This window comes from Syngnathus typhle, unplaced genomic scaffold (assembly GCF_033458585.1).
Source record: "Syngnathus typhle isolate RoL2023-S1 ecotype Sweden unplaced genomic scaffold, RoL_Styp_1.0 HiC_scaffold_40, whole genome shotgun sequence".
In the NCBI taxonomy this organism is placed as follows: Eukaryota; Metazoa; Chordata; class Actinopteri; order Syngnathiformes; family Syngnathidae; genus Syngnathus; species Syngnathus typhle.
Genome location: NW_026871946.1, coordinates 327,482 through 334,491, shown reverse-complemented (window position 1 = coordinate 334,491; position 7,010 = coordinate 327,482).

Below are 7,010 nucleotides of genomic sequence, written 5' to 3'. Positions count from 1 at the left end.
CTGGTTAGGTTGGCATCGAAAAAAACGCTCTCGGGTGCTTTAGAGTGCCGAGTTTATCACTGCGCATGAAGAAATGACCACTTCCAACGTTTGGTTTATGTTTTATAAGCATTTTTAATTTTATTGCTTAAATCGCATTTTCTCGGCGAGCTGAGCACTTTTTCTGAATTGTGCCGCTCCCGTCACTCTGGTTAGGTTGGCATCGAAAAAAACGCTCTCGGGTGCTCTAGAGTGCCGAGTTTATTACTGCGCATTAAGAAATGACCACCTCCAACGTTTGGTTTATGTTTTATAAGCATTTTTAATTTTATTGCTTAAATCGCATTTTCTCGGCGAGCTGAGCACTTTTTCTGAATTGTGCCGCTCCCGTCACTCTGGTTAGGTTGGCATCGAAAAAAACGCTCTCGGGTGCTTTAGAGTGCCGAGTTTATCACTGCGCATGAAGAAATGACCACCTCCAACGTTTGGTTTATGTTTTATAAGCATTTTTAATTTTATTAATTAAATCGCATTTTCTCGGCGAGCTGAGCGCTTTTTCTGAATTGTGCCGCTCCCGTCACTCTGGTTAGGTTGGCATCGAAAAAAACGCTCTCGGGTGCTTTAGAGTGCCGAGTTTATCACTGCGCATGAAGAAATGACCACCTCCAACGTTTGGTTTATGTTTTATAAGCATTTTTAATTTTATTGCTTAAATCGCATTTTCTCGGCGAGCTGAGCGCTTTTTCTGAATTGTGCCGCTCCCGTAACTCTGGTTAGGTTGGCATCGAAAAAAACGCTCTCGGGTGCTTTAGAGTGCCGAGTTTATCACTGCGCATGAAGAAATGACCACTTCCAACGTTTGGTTTATGTTTTATAAGCATTTTTAATTTTATTGCTTAAATCGCATTTTCTCGGCGAGCTGAGCACTTTTTCTGAATTGTGCCGCTCCCGTCACTCTGGTTAGGTTGGCATCGAAAAAAACGCTCTCGGGTGCTCTAGAGTGCCGAGTTTATTACTGCGCATTAAGAAATGACCACCTCCAACGTTTGGTTTATGTTTTATAAGCATTTTTAATTTTATTGCTTAAATCGCATTTTCTCGGCGAGCTGAGCACTTTTTCTGAATTGTGCCGCTCCCGTCACTCTGGTTAGGTTGGCATCGAAAAAAACGCTCTCGGGTGCTTTAGAGTGCCGAGTTTATTACTGCGCATGAAGAAATGACCACCTCCAATGTTTGGTTTATGTTTAATAAGCATTTTTAATTTTATTGCTTAAATCGCATTTTCTCGGCGAGCTGAGCGCTTTTTCTTAATTGTGCCGCTCCCGTCACTCTGGTTAGGTTGGCATCGAAAAAAACGCTCTCGGGTGCTTTAGAGTGCCGAGTTATTCACTGCGCATGAAGAAATGACCACCTCCAACGTTTGGTTTATGTTTAATAAGCATTTTTAATTTTATTGCTTAAATCGCATTTTCTCGGCGAGCTGAGCACTTTTTCTGAATTGTGCCGCTCCCGTCACTCTGGTTAGGTTGGCATCGAAAAAAACGCTCTCGGGTGCTTTAGAGTGCCGAGTTTATCACTGCGCATGAAGAAATGACCACTTCCAACGTTTGGTTTATGTTTTATAAGCATTTTTAATTTTATTGCTTAAATCGCATTTTCTCGGCGAGCTGAGCACTTTTTCTGAATTGTGCCGCTCCCGTCACTCTGGTTAGGTTGGCATCGAAAAAAACGCTCTCGGGTGCTCTAGAGTGCCGAGTTTATTACTGCGCATTAAGAAATGACCACCTCCAACGTTTGGTTTATGTTTTATAAGCATTTTTAATTTTATTGCTTAAATCGCATTTTCTCGGCGAGCTGAGCACTTTTTCTGAATTGTGCCGCTCCCGTCACTCTGGTTAGGTTGGCATCGAAAAAAACGCTCACGGGTCCTTTAGAGTGCCGAGTTTATTACTGCGCATTAAGAAATGACCACCTCCAACGTTTGGTTTATGTTTTACAAGCATTTTTAATTTTATTGCTTAAATCGCATTTTCTCGGCGAGCTGAGCACTTTTTCTGAATTGTGCCGCTCCCGTCACTCTGGTTAGGTTGGCATCGAAAAAAACGCTCTCGGGTGCTTTAGAGTGCCGAGTTATTCACTGCGCATGAAGAAATGACCACCTCCAACGTTTGGTTTATGTTTTATAAGCATTTTTAATTTTATTGCTTAAATCGCATTTTCTCGGCGAGCTGAGCACTTTTTCTGAATTGTGCCGCTCCCGTCACTCTGGTTAGGTTGGCATCGAAAAAAACGCTCTCGGGTGCTTTAGAGTGCCGAGTTTATCACTGCGCATGAAGAAATGACCACTTCCAACGTTTGGTTTATGTTTAATAAGCATTTTTAATTTTATTGCTTAAATCGCATTTTCTCGGCGAGCTGAGCGCTTTTTCTTAATTGTGCCGCTCCCGTCACTCTGGTTAGGTTGGCATCGAAAAAAACGCTCTCGGGTGCTTTAGAGTGCCGAGTTATTCACTGCGCATGAAGAAATGACCACCTCCAACGTTTGGTTTATGTTTAATAAGCATTTTTAATTTTATTGCTTAAATCGCATTTTCTCGGCGAGCTGAGCACTTTTTCTGAATTGTGCCGCTCCCGTCACTCTGGTTAGGTTGGCATCGAAAAAAACGCTCTCGGGTGCTTTAGAGTGCCGAGTTTATTACTGCGCATTAGGAAATGACCACCTCCAACGTTTGGTTTATGTTTTATAAGCATTTTTAATTTTATTGCTTAAATCGCATTTTCTCGGCGAGCTGAGCGCTTTTTCTGAATTGTGCCGCTCCCGTCACTCTGGTTAGGTTGGCATCGAAAAAAACGCTCTCGGGTGCTTTAGAGTGCCGAGTTTATTACTGCGCATTAAGAAATGACCACCTCCAACGTTTGGTTTATGTTTTATAAGCATTTTTAATTTTATTGCTTAAATCGCATTTTCTCGGCGAGCTGAGCACTTTTTCTGAATTGTGCCGCTCCCGTCACTCTGGTTAGGTTGGCATCGAAAAAAACGCTCTCGGGTGCTTTAGAGTGCCGAGTTTATTACTGCGCATTGAGAAATGACCACCTCCAACGTTTGGTTTATGTTTTATAAGCATTTTTAATTTTATTGCTTAAATCGCATTTTCTCGGCGAGCTGAGCACTTTTTCTGAATTGTGCCGCTCCCGTCACTCTGGTTAGGTTGGCATCGAAAAAAACGCTCTCGGGTGCTTTAGAGTGCCGAGTTTATTACTGCGCATTAAGAAATGACCACCTCCAACGTTTGGTTTATGTTTTATAAGCATTTTTAATTTTATTGCTTAAATCGCATTTTCTTGGTGAGCTGAGCGCTTTTTCTGAATTGTGCCGCTCCCGTCACTCTGGTTAGGTTGGCATCGAAAAAAACGCTCTCGGGTGCTTTAGAGTGCCGAGTTTATCACTGCGCATGAAGAAATGACCACCTCCAACGTTTGGTTTATGTTTTATAAGCATTTTTAATTTTATTGCTTAAATCGCATTTTCTCGGCGAGCTGAGCGCTTTTTCTGAATTGTGCCGCTCCCGTAACTCTGGTTAGGTTGGCATCGAAAAAAACGCTCTCGGGTGCTTTAGAGTGCCGAGTTTATCACTGCGCATGAAGAAATGACCACTTCCAACGTTTGGTTTATGTTTTATAAGCATTTTTAATTTTATTGCTTAAATCGCATTTTCTCGGCGAGCTGAGCACTTTTTCTGAATTGTGCCGCTCCCGTCACTCTGGTTAGGTTGGCATCGAAAAAAACGCTCTCGGGTGCTCTAGAGTGCCGAGTTTATTACTGCTCATTAAGAAATGACCACCTCCAACGTTTGGTTTATGTTTTATAAGCATTTTTAATTTTATTGCTTAAATCGCATTTTCTCGGCGAGCTGAGCACTTTTTCTGAATTGTGCCGCTCCCGTCACTCTGGTTAGGTTGGCATCGAAAAAAACGCTCTCGGGTGCTTTAGAGTGCCGAGTTATTCACTGCGCATGAAGAAATGACCACCTCCAACGTTTGGTTTATGTTTAATAAGCATTTTTAATTTTATTGCTTGAATCGCATTTTCTCGGCGAGCTGAGCACTTTTTCTGAATTGTGCCGCTCCCGTCACTCTGGTTAGGTTGGCATCGAAAAAAACGCTCTCGGGTGCTTTAGAGTGCCGAGTTTATTACTGCGCATTAAGAAATGACCACCTCCAACGTTTGGTTTATGTTTTATAAGCATTTTTAATTTTATTGCTTAAATCGCATTTTCTCGGCGAGCTGAGCACTTTTTCTGAATTGTGCCGCTCCCGTCACTCTGGTTAGGTTGGCATCGAAAAAAACGCTCTCGGGTGCTTTAGAGTGCCGAGTTTATCACTGCGCATGAAGAAATGACCACCTCCAACGTTTGGTTTATGTTTAATAAGCATTTTTAATTTTATTGCTTAAATCGCATTTTCTCGGCGAGCTGAGCACTTTTTCTGAATTGTGCCGCTCCCGTCACTCTGGTTAGGTTGGCATCGAAAAAAACGCTCTCGGGTGCTTTGGAGTGCCGACTTTATTACTGCGCATTAAGAAATGACCACCTCCAACGTTTGGTTTATGTTTTATAAGCATTTTTAATTTTATTGCTTAAATCGCATTTTCTCGGCGAGCTGAGCACTTTTTCTGAATTGTGCCGCTCCCGTCACTCTGGTTAGGTTGGCATCGAAAAAAACGCTCTCGGGTGCTTTAGAGTGCCGAGTTATTCACTGCGCATGAAGAAATGACCACCTCCAACGTTTGGTTTATGTTTTATAAGCATTTTTAATTTTATTGCTTAAATCGCATTTTCTCGGCGAGCTGAGCACTTTTTCTGAATTGTGCCGCTCCCGTCACTCTGGTTAGGTTGGCAACGAAAAAAACGCTCTCGGGTGCTTTAGAGTGCCGAGTTTATCACTGCGCATGAAGAAATGACCACCTCCAACGTTTGGTTTATGTTTTATAAGCATTTTTAATTTTATTGATTAAATCGCATTTTCTCGGCGAGCTGAGCGCTTTTTCTGAATTGTGCCGCTCCCGTCACTCTGGTTAGGTTGGCATCGAAAAAAACGCTCTCGGGTGCTTTAGAGTGCCGAGTTTATCACTGCGCATGAAAAAATGACCACTTCCAACGTTTGGTTTATGTTTTATGAGCATTTTTAATTTTATTGCTTAAATCGCATTTTCTCGGCGAGCTGAGCGCTTTTTCTGAATTGTGCCGCTCCCGTAACTCTGGTTAGGTTGGCATCGAAAAAAACGCTCTCGGGTGCTTTAGAGTGCCGAGTTTATCACTGCGCATGAAGAAATGACCACTTCCAACGTTTGGTTTATGTTTTATAAGCATTTTTAATTTTATTGCTTAAATCGCATTTTCTCGGCAAGCTGAGCACTTTTTCTGAATTGTGCCGCTCCCGTCACTCTGGTTAGGTTGGCATCGAAAAAAACGCTCTCGGGTGCTCTAGAGTGCCGAGTTTATTACTGCGCATTAAGAAATGACCACCTCCAACGTTTGGTTTATGTTTTATAAGCATTTTTAATTTTATTGCTTAAATCGCATTTTCTCGGCGAGCTGAGCACTTTTTCTGAATTGTGCCGCTCCCGTCACTCTGGTTAGGTTGGCATCGAAAAAAACGCTCTCGGGTGCTTTAGAGTGCCGAGTTTATCACTGCGCATGAAGAAATGACCACCTCCAACGTTTGGTTTATGTTTTATAAGCATTTTTAATTTTATTGCTTAAATCGCATTTTCTCGGCGAGCTGAGCGCTTTTTCTGAATTGTGCCGCTCCCGTCACTCTGGTTAGGTTGGCATCGAAAAAAACGCTCTCGGGTGCTTTAGAGTGCCGAGTTTATCACTGCGCATGAAGAAATGACCACCTCCAACGTTTGGTTTATGTTTTATAAGCATTTTTAATTTTATTGCTTAAATCGCATTTTCTCGGCGAGCTGAGCACTTTTTCTGAATTGTGCCGCTCCCGTCACTCTGGTTAGGTTGGCATCGAAAAAAACGCTCTCGGGTGCTTTAGAGTGCCGAGTTTATCACTGCGCATGAAGAAATGACCACCTCCAACGTTTGGTTTATGTTTAATAAGCATTTTTAATTTTATTGCTTAAATCGCATTTTCTCGGCGAGCTGAGCACTTTTTCTGAATTGTGCCGCTCCCGTCACTCTGGTTAGGTTGGCATCGAAAAAAACGCTCTCGGGTGCTTTAGAGTGCCGAGTTTATTACTGCGCATTAAGAAATGACCACCTCCAACGTTTGGTTTATGTTTTATAAGCATTTTTAATTTTATTGCTTAAATCGCATTTTCTCGGCGAGCTGAGCGCTTTTTCTGAATTGTGCCGCTCCCGTCACTCTGGTTAGGTTGGCATCGAAAAAAACGCTTTCGGGTGCTTTAGAGTGCCGAGTTTATCACTGCGCATGAAGAAATGACCACCTCCAACGTTTTTTTTATGTTTAATAAGCATTTTTAATTTTATTGCTTAAATCGCATTTTCTCGGCGAGCTGAGCACTTTTTCTGAATTGTGCCGCTCCCGTCACTCTGGTTAGGTTGGCATCGAAAAAAACGCTCTCGGGTGCTTTAGAGTGCCGACTTTATCACTGCGCATGAAGAAATGACCACCTCCAACGTTTGGTTTATGTTTTATAAGCATTTTTAATTTTATTGCTTAAATCGCATTTTCTCGGCGAGCTGAGCACTTTTTCTGAATTGTGCCGCTCCCGTCACTCTGGTTAGGTTGGCATCGAAAAAAACGCTCACGGGTGCTTTAGAGTGCCGAGTTTATTACTGCGCATTAAGAAATGACCACCTCCAACGTTTGGTTTATGTTTTATAAGCATTTTTAATTTTATTGCTTAAATCGCATTTTCTCGGCGAGCTGTGCACTTTTTCTGAATTGTGCCGCTCCCGTCACTCTGGTTAGGTTGGCATCGAAAAAAACGCTCTCGGGTGCTTTAGAGTGCCGAGTTTATTACTGCGCATTAAGAAATGACCACCTCCAACGTT